At 40.2% G+C, this 23426-nt stretch overlaps 1 pseudogene; it reads right to left on the minus strand.

The window, feature by feature from the left end:
• Window positions 1–347: 347 nt before the first annotated feature.
• Window positions 348–993, minus strand: LOC120247988 (annotated as a pseudogene).
• Between the last annotated feature and the right edge of the window lie 22433 nt (window positions 994–23426).

The raw sequence follows: 23426 nt of genomic DNA on the forward strand, positions 1-23426 counted from the left end.
GCTTGACCCTGAGATCAAGACTTGAACTGAGATGAAGTCAGACATGTAACCAACTGCCACCCAGGCGCCCTAGAACATTTTTTTTTAAATTAAAATCACCACCTAGTTTCAGCACCCAAAGATACATGATAGTTACCATTTCAGTGCTTTTGTCTCTGTCTTTTCTGTGCATTATGTTTATATCCATCCAGATGAGATAATACGATATATAAATTTAGTATCCTGCTTTTCCTTCATGGTAGTAAACTTTTTTATAGAATACTCTTAATGGGTGCTCAGTATTCCATTGTGCATTATTATACCTTATTGTTGAAATTCATATAATTCCTTTTTTTTTTTTTTTGGTATTTTTAATGACTAAAACAAAACAGATCTAAAACCGCAGCTTCTGGAAGAACTACTTGTTCTTGCTGGTCTTGGACCTCTCCTGGAACTTGACCTTGGCCTCTTGTTGGGCCTTGCATTAGCAGTGCCTGAAGGGGAACCTGGGTAGCTCAGTCGATTAAGCATCTGACTTCAGCTCAGGCCATGATCTCACAGTCTGTGAGTTCAAGCCCCAACTTGGGCTCTCTGCTGACAGCACAGACCTCACTTCAGATCCTCTGTCCCCTCCTCTCTCTCTGCCCTTCCACACTCACATGCACGCTTGCTCGCTCTCTCTCTCAAAAAAATATATTTTTTTAAAAAGAGCAGTGTCTCTGAAGACATCCTTGTTGACAACAGTTTTGTCCAAGGGGCTATCCACAGAGTGCCTTGTGGGCATGAGGTGATTGTAGTTATAAACTGTCACAAAAGACTTGATCTTGGACCTCTTGGTGATTTTCTTCTTGCTTATGACAGCTGTCACTTTTGGGGAAAAGAGGTCAATTCTGGCCATCCTACATGGCTGTAGGGATGGTCTGAGGAGCCATCATCAATTCTCTTCACAATGACCACTTTGCATCCAGAGTAGCAGCTAGCCAGGACCAGCATCACCTTTCCAAGTTTCATTAATTTGCCCTTCTCAGCACCAGCCACTACAGCCTACAGTAGAAACCATAATTCAGATAATTTTTAATTTGCTGACTATTATAAGCAGTCTATGATGAATGTCTTTGTTCATAAACTTTAGTATGCATTTGAAGATTTTTCCTCCCTTATCTAGATTCCCTACTAGCCCTTCCTGGCTTCCTGATAAGCCTACAACTTGAGAAGAACCAACCGGCTTACTCTCGACATGCACACAGCATGTTAGAAGGATACAGGGCTAACACTCAGAAGACTCACTATCCTACTAACTACATGGGTGCCCTAGACAAGTGTCTTTACCTCTGCGTCCACACATGTAAAATCATGGACTTTAATTAGATAATCTCTATCATTCCATTCATGTTCAATATTCTTTAAACATTTGGTCAATGGACCCAGCTCCTATCCAGGCCAATGATTTTTCTTATGCCCTTCAGAGCTGTGTAACACGAAAGAACAACACTGGTAATAGATCTAGGGTATTACTATATTGCTACCTTGATACCATAGAGAGTACTACAAATAGGAATATGGTTGGTTCTGTAACTCTCCTCTCTCCAAATCCTTTAACTTAGTATTATCTGTGTGTTTTTAAATTACTTTTGGCTTCTAAGTATGAAGAAGTATATAATAGCTATGTGAACCTGCTCACCAACTCTTCTAATATTAACCCAAGGCAAAATATTGTTCATGTGTTAGATTATATGAAGATGTCACATTTAAATTGTTTCTTTTGTGTTTAAATCTGGCTCAGTCTTCATTTATAAGAGACTATATTAAGTGTTTCTCTGTGCATGACCTTGTGCTATGAACTGAATTACAAAGACTTTTTTTTTTTACATCAAGGAATTTCTAATGAAAAACCACAACAGTGAGGACAATGAACATCTAAACAACCAGTCTGAATCTCCCTTACTCTCTGGGGCTGAAAGCCTCTCCTGGGGCTTCAGAAAGAAGGGCTCTAAGGAGTTCTGAGTGCGGAGAGGCTGGAGCCAGTGAGATACTGTGCTCCTTAGAGAGAAGATATGTGGATAAAATGAGACTCTGGAAGTTTTCAGATGAAGTGATGAGGCTTCGGTCTACCAGACAGAGACTATTTCAAGATCTGAGATGTAAATTAGGAAAGATTTTTCTTCCTGATAAAGGTGGAAACAGAGCCATCTGATGTTTTACAGATCGAAAATAAGTCAGATACAAACTCTAAAAGAAATCATAATTTAGGTGAAGCAAATGACAGCGCAAATAAGTGATGGGAGTTAGCATGGAGAACTAGGCTCAGTGCTCGGATGCACTAAAGGGCTTACATGAGAAAATGCAATTACTTTCAATTGCACTAGACCTAATTAGTTCCCCTTATTGCTTCTAATAACAACCGCTCTTTATGAAATATACTAGTTCCAACTATTTGCTTGGTCATATTGTGAGCTTTCCTGGCTTTGTTAGTGGACCCCCAAGAGCAGGTTTTTGAGTCTTAATGCCACAGGAATGAACACTGAACACAAAAGAAAGAAAGCAGGTGGAGTTTATTAGAGATAGCTTATATACCAGGGAGCCAATGAGAAAGAAGAATGTCGCTCCCAGAAGTGGTAGCAGTGTGCACGTCTTATAAGACACTTTTCCAAAGAGTGAGGGGCTGTGAGTAGGAAGCGTCCTTCAGTCCCATGGTCATTATCTGGTGACTGATACTTTTTAGTGAACACAAGACAGTCACAGGATGCCTTTTTTGATGGTTGATGTACTTTAGGCCTCCTGGAAAATAGAAGTACTCGTGCAAGCTGGCTTTAAATTGTTACTTTCTAATTTTGCTCCATTACTCATACTCCATAACAGCACCATTACTCCCTGGTGGCTGTTATCTGTCATTTGTTCTTGTTACAAGAAGGAGGTATTTGTCTCTAAGCCTATGGAAACTTCTAACCCTTGCCTCAGACCAGTGGCTTTACAAGCGTTAAGCCCCTCTTGCTTTTCCTGTACTATCTCAGCTTTGCTACCAAGGACTTTCTGGTGGGCCTGGGGAATATTTGTAGGAAGAATATTACCTCTCCTCTAAATGGATTTGAGGTAGAGAGAGTGAAATGAACACTTTAGAGAATGCCTGTGTTACCAAGAATCAGCTAATGCTAAGCTAGGATATGTTTTCCAAATGAGGATATTTTAAATAGACTAACTGGTGCCCAATGTACTATGCTACCCGGACATGAATTTTAGGAACTTGAAATTCTAGTGCAGAAGAGCCTTCATTTGGGCTCCCCTAAAAACATAGTGTGAGGCAAGAACTGGGGTGTGGTAGTTGAATTGGGAGGTGATCCCAGGGAGCAAGTGTGAGGCTGCTGAGACAAGGACACAGAACAGAAGAAAGAATAATATATGGTGACCTCCTGAGCAAAAAAGAGGCCAAGACAGGGAGACTTTTTACTGCTGTGGACATTGGGGACTCAGTCCCATTACAGACCCTCAAAGGAGCTTTGGAAAATGTGTCTCAGAATTATCCCACTTAAGGACAGGAAGGCTGGGAGATTCACTCCCTAACATCTTCCTCATTCATTGAATTTTTTCCCCTAAGGTTTACTTTCCTCCAAACTTCCACATTATGTTGGGAGCCATTCTGAGCCCACTAGTCGAGAAAATTCCTGGTGAGTTTAAAGCAAGTTAACACAGTCTCTTGCCAATCAGATGACGACCGATATCCACCCCCACTCAATTATTTCTGCTTGAGCACTGACCCCTAAGGTACCTGTTGATCAATATCGGGAGTGACTTGTCCCCTTATTCCGGCCCTGGTATGATGATTGCACCTTGTGAAGGAACTTATAGTGGGAACTTCTTCTTTTGATTATGGGAACAGACATCGTGTCTCCAGAAGGTCCTGTTTCCCTCCATACTTTCCCTTGAGCTATAAACAGGCTAATGACCCTTACTCATAAAAGATTGACTTTTACGTGTACAATTCTGTTTCTACCATTGCGTTAGTCCAGGATGTTCATACAGCTCAACATGTAAATCAACTAACCAAAAATGTCTCTCGTGCCTACCTATTCAAGAAATCATAAAACTAGACACAAAGGTAAATGCCCTCGAAGAGGCTATTCTATGTATTGGAAATGAGCTAAACTCTTTAAAGGTATGGTTGGCTCTCTGGTGCTGTAAAGAATATAACTGGAAAATCAAGTCTTGCCCGGAGACAAAGAGCCTAACTTAGAAGGAACAGATAAGGGCAGTAGATAAGTTACTACTTATACCTTTGCTAACTGATGGTGTATAGCAGCCCCTTCCCTAAGGCCTACATTCACAAACACCTTCCCTTACCCTGACAGCTGTGATGAGGATGGATAAGAGTACCTACAAACCTATGACTTAATCTTAGTGTTATTAAAATGTGAACACCTTGTTATTTTCTTAGTTACTCAACCTCACTATAATTGGGGCAGTTCTGCAAGAAGACTTCTGTAAAACCTGTTTCTGTACATTATCCAAAAACATCTTATCACAAAGAGCTATCCATTGGAAAAATTCCATTTCCTGATGCCATGTTAACATTTGACCTATAAATAAAGACACCAAAACCTACAGGACGGAGATGCCTGCCTGGTGATCAGAAAGGATCTCAGGGCTCTCTCACTCTCTCTCTCGCCGACACCGTCCATCCTTCAGGGACCCCTGGACCTGCTGGAGCTGGCCTCCGACAAGATTATATCTATGTGGACTGAAAAGACTCTGGAGGAAGTCCTACAGCAAATAGCACAGAGAACCCCAGCACATGCTTGATGTGAGACATTGGCTATTGTAAGTTATTGTCATGTCTCCAAAGAACCCAGCTAGCAACCCATTAAGTATCTTTCCCAGGAAATTAAATCCTGCATCATGGGAAAATGCTTCTAGGTCAATAAATGCTTGCCAACAGAACTTTACATTCCACTCCCTCTGTCCCAACACCCTGAAGATCTACTCCCACACACATTTCTAGGTTCCTGACAGCACATATTAGTAAGACCCTGCAGTTCTTCCAGGAAGAAAGCTGTCCAGCGGGAACCTTTTAGGCTATGCCAAGAGCTGACCCTAATTATTAATCTGAAGGCGATGGTGGAAGGTGTGTAAACCTTGGAAAGGACAAGCATCATTTTACAGCTGCCTCAGGTGAAGGCTTTATGTCATCTGTTGGCAAAGGGGAGCTGCTCTTCTCTAGTAAGATGAATGGGAGTGTTTGTTTCCACTCAGAGGAATCCAGGGCTTCAAAATTCTCAACTACATCCACAAAATATGCCATTCCTTGTCTCAGCATCTTCCTCCTTCCCTATAAGAGCTCTGACCTTCCCAAAAGGAAACCTGCCAATGACGCACAGTCAGTCTCCTTAATAGCACATCTGCCACTTACCAGTTGAAGATGAGAATCTCTGTGATGCTGCCATAGACACTTTCTGGGTTTCACAGCATGCCCTCTAGTTGTGAAATAGATAGTTGGACCATTCTCTTTCTTCCAAGTTTTTAGAGCATATCATAAAAGTCAGCCAACTCCATAATCCTCATACTTACCATCCTAAGTACTAGAGCTTATGTGCAAGTCAGGGCTTTCCCCTTCTACTTAAACCTCATGCCAGTCCTCCGCTAGTGAGATTCTTAGCAGTGATGAGAATAATCATAGATATTCTTTCCATTCCAATCACAGAATCACTAGATGTTCTTTCCATTCCATGTACCACTGACAGTGGGATCCTTGTTTTCACCTCACCAGTTGCAATGTCCCATCCCTAGGATCTGCTTTTTCTAGCACTTCCATTTTCAACTGTTTTACCTCGGGTTCCCCTAAACCCACATATCGACTGAGCAAATTTCCTCAGTTTCTGAGAACGGACTAAGAGAACCAGAGAGACACCATGCATACACTTGAGGTAGGATGTTATCCATATGCATGGGATTATTCATCATGACCACTGAAATCAGGTGGGCCAGGAGGATAGCTCAGGGCACTCCAACGGTTTGCTATAAGAGATTTGTGAACTGGATGTATCTCAGGAAAATTGACAGACATTTTAGAACCTTTGATAATCAACTCATTCCCCCAAACCATCAGATCAAGAATAGATATAAAATTCATTAGAATAACTTCTTTAGTCAAAACCTGAAGAATGCCAATGACTTAAAGCTAAGATTCATGGATAAAAGTGTTTTATTTTCCTAAGGATAAGAAATAAGAATAAACTAGAAAGAGGGGAAGTGACTTTCTAGAATAAACTAGAAAGAGGGGAAGAGACTGTTCCATCTGAGTGGGATGAAAAAAAAACCAGGAAGTGACTGGAAGATACCAGGCAACACTTCACTTCTGAGGTGTACTAATGACATTGGGAAGCTAGGAATCTATGTGTATTTAACATTATTTTGGATGTAGTTTTACCCAAAAGGCCCTACCATTGTAGCAGAAGCACCTTTTGTGGTACTGTGCATGGGAGGTCCTGCAAAGAGGGGCAAAGTATTTATAGCATCTAAAGCCTATGAATCTAGAGTCTTATTCATGGTAGGGAAGGCCTTGTTCTCTCACCCCCACCAAACCTCAGGTGGTAGCAGCAGAAAGTTGTCAAGAAACACAGCAACACCATCTGTTCAAGGAGCTGTCTACCTGAGATTCAGTGTAGGGATGTTTGCTCTACACATAGCTGGAAAAGAAAAAGCTTCCAACTGGCTTCAGATATGTGTTAGGATAGGATACATGTTAGAATTGGCTAATTGCTATAACCAGCAACCCAAAATCTCCATGGCTTATGCCCACACTAAAGGTTTCATTCTTGCTCGTCTCATAATGCAGTCAGGTTGGCAGGGACTAAGGGAGCCAAGGGGCGTCTTTCATATTGTGGCTCCCCTGTTCCTTAGAGCCTTGGAGTCCTCCACTAGATCCTCTGCCTCCATCCAGCCCAAGTGCAGAAGGGGAGAGAGAGAGAGAGTAAGTGATGAGGGAAGGTGAAGGACCACCTTAGAGGTGGAGACCTGGTGACCCACATGATTTCTATCTGCATTCTTTTACCCAGAACTAGTCACATGGTCCCACCTAGACGCAGGGGTCTGGGAAAAGTAGTCTTCCCATGAGCCCAAGAGGGAAATGAAAGAGTCCAGTGAATATAGGGAAATGTCTCTACCGCAAGCTGTATTCTATATATAATTGCACTAAACGATGTCCACCAGAGAAAAGATCATCACTGACAATCCTAAAAACTCCATTCTTTACACATTTCTGATTTTGATTAAGAAATTGCTCAAATTGGTGCTCTTATCGTTTCTCTCTGATGGGTGAATAGAACTTATTTTCTGGGCTTTTCCTCCCTAAGCTCTGTCAAGTTTCTGCTCCAATGTCACTTCTCAGTGAGGCCTTTCCTGAGCATCCATTTAAAACTGCAGCTCATACATCTTATCACTCCAATTCTGCCTTATTTTCCCCTATTATGACATGTATCATAATCTAACTTAATACATTATTTATGTATCATATTTCTTTTTTATGAAATGCCTTCCATTATTGAAATTTAAGCTCTAGTATGACAGGTGCCTTTGTCTGATTTGATCACTGAGATATCCTGATGCCTACAACGATTCCTGGTACATAGTAGCCATAAAGAATAAACAATGAACACATGAACAGGGAGCCACAGGCATCCATCAAGAAGGACTCCATAAATAGATGTCTGTATACCCGTGTTCATAGCAGCATTATTCACAATAGCCAAAATGTGGACATAACCCAAATGTCCATGGAGGGATGAATGGATTAACAAAATGTGGTATATACATACAGTGGAATATTATTCAGCTTTATGAAGGAAGGAAGTGGTCCAGTAATCCCACTTCTGGGTATATAACCAAAAGAACTGAAAGCAGGGTCTTGAAAAAATGTTTGAGCATACATGTTCATAGCAGCACCCTTCACAATAGCTAGGAGGTGAAAGCAGTCCTAATGTCCATTGAGTCATGAATGGGTAAACAAATGCATACACATACAATGGAGTATTATTCAGCCTTAAAAAAGATGGAAATCTTTTTTTGTGCTACAATGTGGATGAACCCTGAGGACATTATGCTAAGTGAAATAAGCCAGTGACAAAAAGTCACAAATATTGATGGGTGGTGGACTGCAGAAGGAGAGGGAATGGAACTCAGGCCTGAGAGCAGTTCTCTGACTTCAGGCCACATTTGGACTAGGCCATATTCCTGTGGTATCTTTCTTACTTTGTCCATTCTCTGGGCTCTCAGTCTTCCTTCTGGAGCCATTTCAGAAGAAGTGAACTTGATTAATATACATGCTGACAAAAAGTTCAATCAACCTAGAGTTCAGCAGTACAGATCAGATTGACCTGTCTGATGGTGTGTTGATGGCCACCTCACAGCCCTCAGATGACAGACAAGAGTAGCATCATGGAGTCACCTCCTCCTGTTTCCCAGGAGCCATCTCCAAGCCTAGCTATCAGACCCCTGCAATCCTGCACACCTACAGTGGCCTATGAAATAGGTGAACTATGTGGGCAACTTCTCCTGGTGGATTACAGACCAGCACAGATCCAGGTTATTCACCTGGTAGGAATCTATGATGCAGTAGAGTTGAAATCTGCAGAGAATGGAGCAAGTGGTCAGTCCAAAGCGTATGCTGATGTGATTCTCCATGGATTCACTCCTGAGATTCTGGCGATTCTGCTGATGGATGGACCACACCCTCAGAACCTTGTACCCTCATCTACCCAGGAGAAAAGCCCCACAGTGTGCCTCACAATTGAAATCCCACTTCAGGAGCCCTTCTTCAACCCCTCACCTTTTGGATCTGCCCCTACCCCCATTTCTATTCCCACCACCTCTCTCCTCAAGCTTTGGAGTCCTTCCTTTTCCTGTTGATATCCAATATAGGCATCTCATGCCTTTTTAAAATGCAGAGATAACCAAGCAAGGTGATAGTTTAAGGAAAATATATAGAGAGAATATGAGAAAAACCATTTACCTGGAGAATGCTTGTCCCTCCATGTTTTGTTTTGTTTTTGCTCAGTGATACAATGTTTAGTTTTAATTCCTGTCAGCAAAGAGGAGGGGAGAAAGTCCTTGTTCACCCTGTTTTCAGTGATTTGTCTTTCTGATACGTTGAAAATTGTGTAATAAACTTGAGAACACTGTCAACCTCTTATACCATGAACATGGTTCAGGAGCGTGCAAGTTTAGTTCATCTGAACAAGATACTGGTCACTGTGCCAGAAATTGATATATGACATATGACCTTACATTATGTATCTCCATATATTTTATAAAATGTCTTTCTGATTAGGGCAAGAAAGTTAAAGTGGATAAAATAGTCCTTTGAAGGAGCCAGCTCATAGGTGCTGCCAGTGGCTATTCTAAATAAGATAAATTTAAATATCCATAATTCCGATAGTGAAACTCAGAGAGAAAAAGAGAGAAGAGGAAAAGTTCTCCTTTATAGAAAAATAAGATATAGAGGGAAAATAATAAATATAGAAGAAATGATTTAATGAGAAATCACCATTTTGTAACCCTTATTTAATAATTGATTCAAGCAATGATAAAGAGAGGATGCTAAAATCATTAGGTGAAAGCTTACTGGAGAAGAAGATAATTATGCTATTCAAATTATAATCCCACAGACTCCTTTTATAATTAAAAAGAAGGAAACAAGGTTTACATGAGGATATCTGATGGACACACCCTAACCGCGTGGTCAAACTTTCTCAGTAATAACAGAACAACTGACATTCTATGCCTTTTTCTCATAAGCTACAAAAGGAAATATATAGTATCATCTATGTAGTATTCTTGCCAAAAAGTTTAACTTGAATCTAATCATAGGACCAACACAGAATTGTACATTCTACAAAACAACAGCTCAGACGTCAAAATGTTGGTGTCAGGAAAGAAAAAAGAAAAAGTAGAGGGAAGGTATTCTATGTTAAGGAGGACTAAAGAGATATAACAGTCATACATAATGCATAAATCTAGATTTCATCTTGGATTTTAAAAATATATGTAAATACCATTTTAACAGATAAGTGGAAACTTGAATATGTACTGTATGTTAGATGATATGATCAAGTCAGTGTTAAATTTTGTGAATGATAACAGGGGTGGAATATCATGAGAGTGTCATTTGGAATGGAGTGTCATCATATTTGTAACTTATTTTTAAATTATTAATAAGGTGTATATTTATATGTATTATATGTAACATACATAAGTAATATACATACGCATGTATAAATAGAGACAGAAAGTAGAAATAATGACCAATCTATTAGCAATGAGCATCTCTAGCGTTCAAATTGTGGTCTTAAACTAATATTTCTCACTAAGAGAAACTGGAGTTTCTAGAAAAAAATGGCTAATTCCAAGTCTGTGGCAGCAAATGAGAAGATAAGTCTTGAATGTTTACCAATCCCAAGAAATTATCAAAGACTGCTAGGGTCACCTCAGAAAAGTTCAGGAGACAATATAAAGAAGTTTTCACTGGCCAAAGTTGGGACAAGTGGAGCTTCGATCATGATAATACTAATTTTGATGGATTGAAACAAATTAAATATGTTTAAATCTACGAGGTCATAATGATATATATGTGCATATATAATATGCATATACATGTATGTATATATATGGAATTGATCACCTTCAGAATGTAATTGGAATCAATTCATCCTCTTGAAAAATGATTTAAATAAAAACAATGCAGCATCTGTCCTACTTTCCTATATGAACTATGCCACTGGGTAGCCAAATAATAGACTGGGGGAAAGTATCTTTTTAGTAGTAGTATTTAACAAATGAAAAAGAAATTATTAAAATTAGAATACATCCATTTTGTAAATGAACTACTAGATATAGGCAGTAATCATCAGTGGCTTCTAACATCACTCCAAGGAGACAACCAGATGAGCCTTCTATAGAATTGCCCAAAATCTTCTATAATCTTGCCAATGGGTTCAAACATGAGACTGCTCCAGTCCCTGAATCCAGCTGGCATTTTGCAGGAAATCAAGAAGACAGAGGAATATGTTGACTTATACCAAGAGTTTGTAATCAGCAAAATTCAGATTCTGGGAAACTCTGCCGGTCAAAGGACCCAAATAAAAGGTAAGAAAAAGAAAGAGATGACTAAGTTAAAACTTAAAAGTCATCTTTTTCTTTAAGTTTTTATTTATTTATTTTGAGAGAGAAAGAGAGCACATGTGCTTGCAGGGGAGGGGCAGAGAGAGAGAGAGAGAATCCTGAGCAAGCTCCACCGACAGTGCAGAGCCTGATGTAGGGCTCAAACTAATGAACCGTTAAATCATGACCTGAGCCGAAATCAAGATCAGATGTTTAACCAAATGAGGCATCCAGGTACCTCTCTCTTTTTTGTTTTTAATGGGCAAAGCTAAATTATAATGTCCAAAGACATTTTGCCACATTTGGGTGATAAAAATATTTGCAAAGTAACAATTACTATAAAAGTAATTGAGGAAGAAAGTGTTTATCATTGGGAAGTGTCTAATGAAAAGGGGTTTCTGAAATGGAAGGCAACGTTTTATTTTTTGACCTGGGTTGTAGTTACAAAGGTGTTCACTTTTACAAAAATTCACTGCCATACATGTGTTTTGTGTAGTTTTCTATAGTTTTACAATGAAAAACATGTTTTAAAAGAGAGAGAGAGACACTTAGGGGACACAACAACCAAATATAATAAGTTGACCTTGTTTGGATCCTGATTTGAACAAACAAATTATATTTATGGGATAATCAAACAAACTGGAACACTAACTAGATCTTTGTTGACAATTAGGGGTTATTGTTTAATTATAGATGTGATAATGCTACTTTCTTTTTAGAAAAGGAGTCCTTATTATTTAAAGATACACACTGAAATATTTTAGATAATGTTTGAGATTTACTTAAATCCATTGGCAGGTAGAAATGACAGGTCAGGGTATAAATGAAACAAGTTGGCCAACGTCGCTCATGGGTGAGACTGGCCGCAGAGTACGTGGGGGTTCATTCTATTATTTCCTCAACTTTTGTGCATTTTTGAAATCTTCCATAACGAAATATTTCTCTTAATGTCATGATTTGGATGATTAGTTAATAAGAAAATGATAGATGGACCCGGAAGCTCTGTATGTTCATTGCATTGAGCAACTTCCTCTCTTTTCGTTTAACTGAAAATTCTCTCTACATGGGGCAATTATTTAAGTAAACCGTACCTGCAGAGCCTGGTGTCATTTGTCAGATGAAACGTCCCTGAATACCAAATATCCCAGTGCTTCTCTCAGACCAGCCTGGCAAAATAAAACCCATTTTCACTTCTCTCAGGAGGCCTGGAGACCAACATGCACAGTCTGCGTTGCAGCGGTTGTGCCGTCGGGGAGCTGACGCCCAGATTGGTGCACCTCAGAGGACAGAACCTTCCATTCCATATTCAGCGAGTTTCAGTCCCAGACCTAAAATCTGTCTTTGAAATGCCTCCCACACTTGTTGAACAGCTGCTCAATCTCAAGTTAGCACCCAAAGTAAAGCATAATAATATGGGTTGTTTTTTAAGGCCTTGCTGCCTCAATTTTATCATGCTGGCATCAGCACCATATGCCTACTGGTATGGCAAACTGAGAAGAAAATGCTGCTGATTTAAAAAAAAAACATATCTAATGAGCCAGCTGTGATTAGAAAAAAAATTAATAATCATTTCTGCAGTTTATTTCAGCCTAAACATCTCACAAATGTAACTCTCTCTTTTTAAAACTCTAATACAGATATCGTACAGATGGTCCATTTGATGGGTTCTATTTTAAACAAGCCACCAGGGAGATCACTGTTTTCTTTATCAAGAGATGGGAAAAATTGCTTATCCCAGGTCAAATGGGTGGAACTAAAAATAATGCAGGATTCTGACAAAGTGACATACGTTTCATAAGACAGTGTTGTCAGTTCATGGAGATGCAATGTCCCCTGGGAACTCGCAAATATAGGAAATAAAGATTGACTTGAGCATTAAACCATGCTCAATATATAGTGATCAGAGCTGACAGTGCAAATGAAGCAGCTGTCAGGTCAGCAAGCTGGGCTATGAAAGAAGGAATATATTATTATGCCTTAAAGAATGTTCATCCAAAGTTGTGTGGGAGGGGTTGATATTGGTCTGTCACAGAAATATAGAAAAACAAGCGTCACTAAGGCAGGTGTTGGCTGTGTGCATTTAAACACTATTTAGAGGACAGAGAGCCTTAACCAGTGGCTCGGAGTTACTCAGGTCTTACAGCAAGATCCCCTTCCTGTGAGCCAAATGCATCAAGCTATGGAAACCCAAGGCAGAGGTCACACACACCTAACTGGGCTCACAATTCGATTGGTCTGGATCCTGTAGGTTTTCTTTTTAATATTCAAACTAACTGGAAACATCTTTTTTAAAAAGATTTTATGTAAGATTCTCTATTTATTGCTTTTCTTGAAAAAGCCCACAATCTCACATGGCAAAAATCAGCTAGAACTGAGTAAAAGCTGTCCCCTTCATCCCCCAGTCGGTCCCCTTCACTCCGCTCTCTTAACTGCCTGCACCCTGGAGGCAGCTGTGCTGACCTCCCCCAGCTAATCTATTGGTCTCACCTTCTTGCTTCTAACTTCATGCTCATCAAGAGTCTTCTGGTCCCAGGCTCATTTCTCCTGTTGGTCTTTTAAAAATTTTTTTTAATGTTTATTTATTTTTGAGAGAGAGATAGAGAGACAGAGAGCAAGCAGGGTAGGGCCAGAGAGAGAGGGAGGAGACATATAGAATCTGAAGCAGGCTCCAGGCTCTGAGATGTCAGCACAGAGCATGACACGGGGCTCAAACCCATGAACTGTGAAATACTGGCATGAGCCGAGGTCAGACACTTAACCGACTGAGCCACCCAGGCGCCCCATCTCCTGTTGGTGTTTTGACAAGGAGAGAATGAGCTGGTCATGTTGAAGTGAGGACTCCTGCATATGTGACAGTTTGATGTTTCATGGTACGGTGAGTGTGGCATTTTGATTTGACATCATCAGTCTCCAGTAAGTCAGCCTGGAAAGGGGGGACCCATTCTTGGTATAACAATATCAAGTGTCAATCTTCAAGGCTGGTGATTGAGACTCCATTGCGCTAAACTCATGGCAGTGTGTACCTTGATGCAGTGACTTGGGATTGAACTACCCACTGTCCGCATATGGGATCCTCCACCAAGAGGACATTTTCCAATTTTCATTTTATTATTTTATTTTGAGGGGGAGTATTTTTTGTTTTTTATTTTTGTTTTTTAATTTACTTTTGAGAGAGAGACAGAGACGTGAGCAGGGGAGGGGCAGAGAGAGGGAGACATGAATCTGAAGCAGGCTCTGAGCTGTCACCACAGAGCCTGACATGGGACTCAAACCCACGGACTGCGAGATCATGACCTGCGCTGAAGTCAGACACTTAACTGACTGAGCCACCCAGGCGCCCTTCATTGTATATTTAGAAGGTACTTCATGCTCTCATTTTATTTTATAAATCACACATTCTCACCTTATACTTTTGTATATAGCTCTGTGTGTGTGTGTGTGTGTGTGTGTGTGTGTGTGTGTCTGATGAAATCTGAATATAGGAGTTATGTTAGTAGAAGAGCAACCAAAATAAAAGTTTGGGTTCAAAATAAAATGATCTGTGCTTTCCTAGCACTTCTTGCAGCATGCGGGTGTATGTTCCTCATTGTTCTATCCTTTCTATTAGTATCACGTTTCATAGTTCTTCATTAACGGTGAGAGAATTACTGCTTTGTCTAACTCTCAAACCTTATCTTCCCTACTTTGTTAATGTCATTGCCTCTGCAGTCACCCACTAGCCTCCTGTATTTTATAATTTAGAAAATGTCCACCTACATATTGTACCTCAATTGTGTCATCTGCCAAAAAGCAAGATGACTGGGAAAGAAAATCTTAAAAACACTTCCTACACATTCACACATTGCAGCGGCTTTACATCACAGGCATTTGGGAGCCCCACTGTGTCTGGGAGAACTTTAGAATGATTCATGCAGGCAACAACTTAAGGGAAGATGAACTCTTAAAGATTCTCTTTAGCATGAGTGTTGCAATGCTGCCTCGTGCAAAAACTCTGAAATGTTTTAGGATCCTCCAACACCATGGTTTATCCATAAGCATAGACATCTCATTCATTCATTCAAAAAGTGGTTATCAAGCATCTACTATGTGCAAATAACCAAAGGCACACCTAAAGCCAATAGAAGGCCATTTTCCTGGGCCGCCTGGATGGCTCAGTTAGTTAAGCATCTGACTCTTAATCTCAGCTCAGGTCATGATCTCACAGTTCATGGGTCCTAGCCCTGTGTCAGGCTCTGCACTGACAGTGCAGAGCCCATTTGGGATCCTCTCTCTCCTTCTCTTTCTGACCCTTCCCTGCTCGTGCTCTCTCTCTTAAAATAAATAAACTTTAAAAAAGGAAAGCAAGCAGTTTTCCTAAACTGAGTCTCAATGATCATAACGATGGAGACAATGATAAAACAGACAAGGACATTTTTTGCCATTGCAGCCACATGAGTGATTTCAGTTGTTTTGTTTTCTGCATTACAGGGTAGGACTATTTGGCAGCTTGTAAACATTTCCAGAAAGTATCACATAGATCTTTACCTATGATTTGTGTTTTCCTCCTTTAGAGAAGTATCTTTGGACATCAAATTACAGTTCCCTACAAAATGAAGGCTGAACGCTGGCAACTACTTAGGGAATATTTCTCAATATTGCTTCCAAGTAATTTTAAAAACATTCCAGAATGTCAGACACCCACTTACTATCTCTGTCCTCCCCCTAAATCATTCCTATATCAGAATCATTTATGGTTGAAGCATCTTATAGTGAACAAGGAACATGTACATGCTGAGAAATAACAAATAAATCTCCAAAAGCTATGTTTTTGAAGTCACACTTGCATTTGGTTGACAAAATCAATCACATGTAAGAGGATCCTAACTGAGAAGCTTCTCAGTTTCATTTCCACAAATGTAATAGTTCCAAGGTTGACATTTCAATAACTAAAATAGATGTTCCATGACAGAAAGAAGTGTTTGGGTCAATTCTTTACCAGAGTTACAAACTAAGTTTATTTTAGATCTTGCTTTCTAAGAATCAAAGAGGATGACAGAAGAAAACTAAAATGACCACAATTTAAGGGCACCTGGGTGGCTCAGTCAGTTAAGTGTCTGACTTCTGATTTGGGCTCAGGTCATGATCTCACAGTTGTGGGATTGAGCCCTGCATCAGGCTTTGCACTGTCAGTGTGGAGCCTGCTTGGGATTCTCTCCCACTCTCTCTCTCTCTCAAAGTAAATAATATAAACATTAAAATTTCTTTAAAATGACCACATTTCTGAAGGACTAGTGATGTTTCAATGATAGAATTGGCAGTCTACCTCCAACAACTCAAATAAGACACCTGGCATTGGCCTGGGAATGGGTTTTATCCCCTAAAGATGTTGTGTATTTTACCCTTAATGAGTACTTAGAATTTAGATAGAGATGGGAATATCAGAGATACAATTTTAATGTAAACATTATTATAAATAGGATCTCCTTTACTAAAAACTTCTTTCTTCCGTAAACTCTGTTGGCAACAAGCCAGAGAATTTAATAATCTGACAAAAAGTGTTGTGGAAGTTATGTGAGATTGTGTGTTTTTATAACTGTTAACTTTTAAATGACAATTGTACTATTTTATCATAGTAACAAAGTGACAACTCTGTGAGTTCCATGCAGGAACGCTGTAATTAATTTTAAAACTGCCTAGCAATCTACAAGTAGGCTTAGAGATCTGTCAGCCAATGAGGACATTTCAATGGCCTCAAAGGATTGGGTTTGATATGGTATTTTATAATAGAAGGGGGGAAATATCAAGCTGATACCAAGCATCATGCATTCTGTAAGTAACTACAAATTGACCTTCTGGGCGATAGCATACATATTTACCTGTACTATCCAAAGCCACAACAAAGCTGTTCTAAACTTGAGAGACAGAAGACAAATGATTCACTTGCCTGGTACTTATTTTGCAAAGCAAGGACTGAAGTGAATCAATTTCACTCTGGAATCTCAGGCTTCAGAATTAGCCACCTAAGGTCTCTATGACCTTGGCCAGTTTCCATAACCTGAATCTACACAATTTATCTATAAAATTAACAAATGTAATCTCTGAAGACAGAGTAGAAATACCTATCCCACAGCAACTAAACACCGTTATAAAGGTCCGGTGAGATAATGTGCTTAGCAGTGTGCCTGATGGATGGTAAGTGCTCAATAAATTAGGGGACTCTGTATTGCCCACTGCACATACCATGTGCCACCTCCGGAAGCAAAGGGGGACAGAGCTGCTCCTGCTTTGCCTCTACTTCATAGATGTGATCACCACAGCTGAAATGCAGCAGTTTCTTCTGAGGTCTTTGTAGACAAAGAAAGTTCTATTATCAGCAACATAGAGTGCGTGAGTCCCCCTCGCGGACACTGGTGAGATACCAAGGAAGAAAGGTGGTTTCTGGAGGAGAGTTGCCTGGGGGGAAATTCAAGTGCTGCCCCCTCCACTGCAGTTGAGAATGAATGCCACCTGTGCACATAGGAAATAGGCGAAATCATTTTTCTCATTATGAATGGGATTGAACTTTTCTCCCTAATGAGTATTTCTCAACTCAAGTCATTGCTTAAATATCACCTCCTCGGGGTGCCTGGGTGGTTCAGCTGGTTGAGCATCAAGCTCTTGATTTCAGCTCAGGTCACAATCCCAGGGTTGGGGGATGGAGCCCTGTGTCAGGCATGGAGTCTGCTCAAGATTCTCTCCCTCTCTCTCTGCACCATGCCCCCACTTGTTCTCTCTCTTTCTCTCTAAAATTAAAAAAAAATTGTTTGGGGGCCCCTGGGTGGCTCAGTCGGTTAAGCGTCTGACTTCGGCTCAGGTCATGATCTCACAGTTCATGGGTTCAAGCCCTGCATTGGGCTCTGTGCTGACAGCTAGCTCAGAGCCTGGAGCCTGTTTCAGATTCTGTTTCCCTCTCTCTCTGACCCTCCCCTGCTCATGCTGTCTCTCTCATAAATAAAAACATTTAAAAATTTTTGAAAAATAATTGTTTTTAAATCACCTCCTCAAGGCAGGGCCCCCTGACTACCATGGTGAAAACAGCAACCCACCTCCCCATATCGATTCTCCTTCCTTAATGTTTTCTTCTTCCTTAACCCCATTAATTTAATGGAATATATTGTTTTCAAATTTATTATGTCTTGATTATTTTCTGTCTCTTCCAACTAGAATGTAATCTTTTGGGGGATAGAAATCTATTTGTTTTTTACCTAAACAGCTGAAAATTTGTTGAATGAACAAATAAATACATAGATTTATTCACATTTGCTTATGTATGTGCAGAGAAATTCTAGAAACTTCCTGAAAAAATAACAGCTGTTACTAGGGCAAGAAAAATGGGAGAGGTAGCCTGGATAAATTGGGGATGGGTGGGAAGATGATATCAATTTTTTATTTTTTAGCTATGTGAAGTTTTTTTATGTTTTTCTTTTTTTTTTTATTTTTGAGAGTCAGAGACAGCGCAAGCAGGGGATGGTCAGAGAGAGAGATACAGAATCCAAAGACAGGCTCCAGGCTCTGAGCTGGCTGTCAGCACGAGGGGCTCGAACCCATGAACCGTGAGATCATGACCTGATCTGAAGTCGGCCACTTAACTGACTGAGCCACCCAGGCACCCCGAACCATGTGAAGTTTTGATGTGTGTGTGTGTGTGTGTGTGTGTGTGTGTATAAATATATATTGTAAAAATCACTGTTTCTAAAGTCACCTGTCATTGTAGGCCTGACTTCCATCTCCACTTTCTCAAAAAAGATCTCTCTTCCTTCTTTTTCCTGTGCTCTTTTAATCTCTCTGACAAGCCTCAAAAGAGCAAATATTTCCCACTACACATACATATGCATCTGAACATATTTTTTGTGTGTAAATGAATCTTGGAAGAAAAGTGTGAAATTGAGCGCAGTTTCAAAACAGAGCTATCCTACTCAGATACAGAATGTAACCAAGTCTTTAGTAAAGGCTTATTGGACAACAGCAGCAACAAAAAAGTTGACTCCAAAGAGGGAAGGCCAACCAAAGAAGAGTGATGGTGACCTTAGAGGTCATGATAAACTGATGGTTCATGCTGGCAACTGCTTTGTGGGGCATTAGCTGTCTCTTCCAGGGGTCACATAACAGAAGGTCCATTGTGTAGCAGGTGAAGTGACCACTGTGCTAGGAACAGGTGCTGGACATTTTCCAGAGGCCCAATATCTGCTTCGAGGCTGCACCCTCCCCCATTCTAATAGAAGAGCTCACTGGTGTTAAGCCATCTGAAGGGAATGCCTCCTGGAGACTGGGAGAACACAAACAAGCAGATCTGCAATGTGGTGTGAAGAAAACAGAGGAGGCACGTGAGTTGGGATATGTTAAACATTATGAATTCATTTGCACAGTCACCAGCAGAAGCAGCATGATCTAAAATCAAGACAAAACCAGGAGCCCTGCCCTCAAATCGCCAGTGAGTGGAACATAAGTAAAATTTAAAAAATATAGATGCGTTTTTCTTCCCCTCTAGCCTCTTCTTCACTACCCCGCATGTTTTCTAGGCAGTTGTAGGCAAGTGAATTATTATTCTGGCCAAATTCCTCTAGGAAGGAAAGAGTAAATCAGTCCATCTTCATTTCTCGTCTCTGACAAAGTAGGTAAGACAGTGATGATATAGGTCTTTTTAACTCACTGGATTTTGTTCACAGAGATTTAATGAATATTCATTAATACACTGGGATAAGCAATGCCAAAAATATGAAGCATAGCAAAGTGATAAAGGCTGAGAATTACATATTCCTGAACCCTTATGCAGAAAACTAATTTGTTCTTACTGCATTAAGATCTGATTATCCCTAGATCCAGTGCCTTTTAAGTACATCTGTGAATTTTAATTATGTAAATAATTAAAATCTGACGAAATGAGTCATTTTAACATTTTTATTTCTAGTTGAAGTATAGCTGACTAGTTTTCATACAATATTATATTATTTTCATTTACAACGTAGTGGTTTGGCATTTATATACGTTACAAAATGTTCATGAAGGTAAGTACAGCTACCATCTATCACCATACAAAGTTATTGCTCTATTATTGACTATATTCTCTATGCTGTACTTTATATCTCGTGACTTATTATTTTATAACTGGAAGTTGGTACCTTTTCATCCCTTTCACCTGTTACTCTCATCCCCACCCTCTCCCATCTGGCAACCACCAGTTTGTTTTCTGTGTTTATGAGTCTGTTTCCATTTTGTTCATTTGTTTTTTAGATTCCACACATAAGTGAAATCACATGGCATTTGTCTTTCACTGTATGACTTATTTTACTTAGCACAATACCCTCTAGGTCTATCCAGAAAAGAGTTCTTTTGAAAATTTGTTTCTCATTTTTCACAAAATCATTCCCCTTTATACAAAATATTAGTGAATAGTAGTCCTCCAGCAGCACTGAAAATTGTGAAAGTCATGTATCACAATAGCCTGTAAATGTCTTACATTAAAACAAAGCCAAAAAGGGGCGCCTGGGTGGCTTAGCCGGTTAAGCGTCCGACTTTCGCTTAGGTCATGATCTCGCGGTTCGTGGGTTAGAGCCCCGCATCGGGCTATGTGCTGACTGCCAGCTCAGAGCCTGGAGCCTGTTTCAGAATATGACTCCCTCTCTCTCTGACCCTCCCCTGCTCACTCTCTCTCTCTCTCTCCTAGAAATAAATAAAAAAAATAAATAAATAAAACAAAGCCAAAAAGAAGATTTTTTGATCGATTTGTTAGACTGTGTTTTATATTTAATCCACTAACGTAGAAAATCATCTGAGTTTAATTGGAAGTTGAAAGCAACATTTTCTACATTGTTGCTCAGTATTTCTCAGTGTTGACCATAGCTTCTATCCTGAAACATCATAATGACACCACCCCCTTGGGATCCTGCCCGCAAACAAGACTGTGTGTCATGTGATGCCAGAGCAGCAAGTAGTTGACATCATTCCTACTTAACACCATGACTGTGGTTAGCTCTCCACTGTAGGAGTCCCCCAGTGAAAGAGGACCAGGTCCCACCACACCTCCAGGTGACATATGTACCCAGCCTGAAGGGAGCAACTCACATCCTCTGAGCAGCACCCACAGAGAGAGGGCTTCAGACCCCAAATAGCAGCTTTTCTGGGAGCAGCAAAAAGAAGGCACAAAAAGAATGCTTATGATAGTCAGAGACTGCAACACAGTCTACGAATTTGGGCTTTTCCAGGACACTACATAGAAGTCACGCTTCGGTGGTCAAGTGCTGGAGGAAGGGCCAAGACAGAACCAAAAGCTCTAGCAGTTGCCATGGCAGCAGGCAACAGGACTAGAAAAGTTTCCAGATGCAGGTCTGTCTGGAGAGTGTGTGCAATCACATGCTGTGTTTACCACCTGTGGAATGAAGACAGATCCAGTCTGTTTTCCAACTCCCTCAGTCAGTTTGCATTAAGATTATCTAGTGCAATTCTGGAGGGGCAAGTGTGATGAGTGCTCTGACCTGGGTCTTTAAGTTAGTCTGCAATAAAGAAGGTTCGGGCCTTTCTTCCCTGTCTTGAGCAGGAAATACAATCAACTGCTGAGGCAAGTTTAGCCTGGTTGGCTAAAATTTCCAGTTACACGTGACATGGGCCAGTCTCCACCTGCAGAGCGATTGATCTAATAGTAAAACTGATTTGGTCACTCTATATAATTATTTGGAAATACAAAGAACTATTCCAGATAGTGTACAGAAATGTTTCTTAATCTGAATTCATTTCAGAAAAGCAAAAAGGGGATATTTCTTTTTCTCTTTATTCCTTTAAGTAACTTGCAGAGGAAAAATAGGCTCTGGTTGCAGATGTCAACTGTCTCCCTGGGACAAGTGGCCAGATCCTGAGACGTGGGTCCATTCTCTAGATAAATTTTACCCTTCCCCCACCCCAGAGGAGATCGAGTTACTTTTTTCATTGTGGTAAAATATATATAAGTTAAAATTTACTGTTTTAACCATTTTAAATATTTATTTTAAGAGAGGAGAGGAGCGAGCACATGAGGGAAGGAGAGAGAGAGAGAGAGAGATGAGAGAGAATCCAAGCAGGCTCTGTGCTGTCAAGCGCAGAGCCTAATGCTGGACTCAGTCTCAACGATGTAAGATCATGACCTGAGCCAAAGTCAAGAGTCAGATACTTAACCAACTGAGCCACCCAGGCACCCCCATTTTAACCATTTTTTTTAAGTTTATTTATTTATTTTGAGAGAGAGAGAATGGGGAAGGACAGTGAGAGGGAGAGAGAAAATCCAAGCTCTGTACTAACAGCTTGAACTGTGTGGGGCTCAAACTCACAAACCATGAGATCATGACCTGAGCTGAAACCAAGAGTCAGACGCTTAACTGACTGAGCCACTCAGGTGCCCCTTAACCATTAAAAAAATGTCTTAATGTTTATTTATTCAAGAGAGAGAGAGAAAAAGAGTGAGCACGGGAGAGAGAGAGAGAGAGAAACGCAGAATCTGAAGTAGGCTCCAGGCTCTGACCTGTTAGCACAGAGTCCAATGAGGGACTTGAACCCACAAACCATGAGATCATGGCCTGAGTAGAAGTCATATGCTTGACCAACTGAGCCACCCAGGCACCTCATCACCTTAAACCATTTTTAAGTGTACAATTCAGTGGCATTAGGTCCACTCACAACTTTGTATGACCATCACCACAATCCATTTCCAGAACTTTTTCATGATCCCAAACAGAAACTTTGTACTCATTAAAAAATAACTCCGTTGGCACAAAAACAGACACATAAACCAATGGAATAGAATAAAGAACTCAAAATTGGACCCACAATGTATGGCCAACTAATCTTTGACAAAGTGGGAAAGAGTATCCAATGGAAAAAAGACAGCCTCTTTAACAGGTGGTTCTGGGAGAACTGGACAACAACATAGAGAAGAATGAAACTAGATCATTTTCTCACACCATACACAAAAATAAACTCCAAATGGATAAAGGACCTAAATGTGAGACAGGAAACCATCAAAACCCTAGAGGAGAAAGCAGGAAACAACCTCCTTGACCTCAACCACAGCAATTTCTTACTTTACACATCCCCAAAGGCAAAGGAATCAAGAGCAAATGAACTGTTTGGACTTCATCAAGATAAAAAGCTTCTGCACGACAAAGGAAACAACAAAACTAATAGGCAACGAAGGAATGGGAAAAGATAGTTGCAAATGACATATCAGTTAAAGGGCTAGTATCCAAAATCAATAAGGAACTCACCAAACTCCATACCCGAAAAACAAATAATCCAGTGAAGAAATGGGCAGAAGACAT

Source organism: Hyaena hyaena, unplaced genomic scaffold (genome assembly GCF_003009895.1).
Source record: "Hyaena hyaena isolate Hyena2069 unplaced genomic scaffold, ASM300989v1 scaffold_559, whole genome shotgun sequence".
NCBI classification, from domain to species: Eukaryota; Metazoa; Chordata; class Mammalia; order Carnivora; family Hyaenidae; genus Hyaena; species Hyaena hyaena.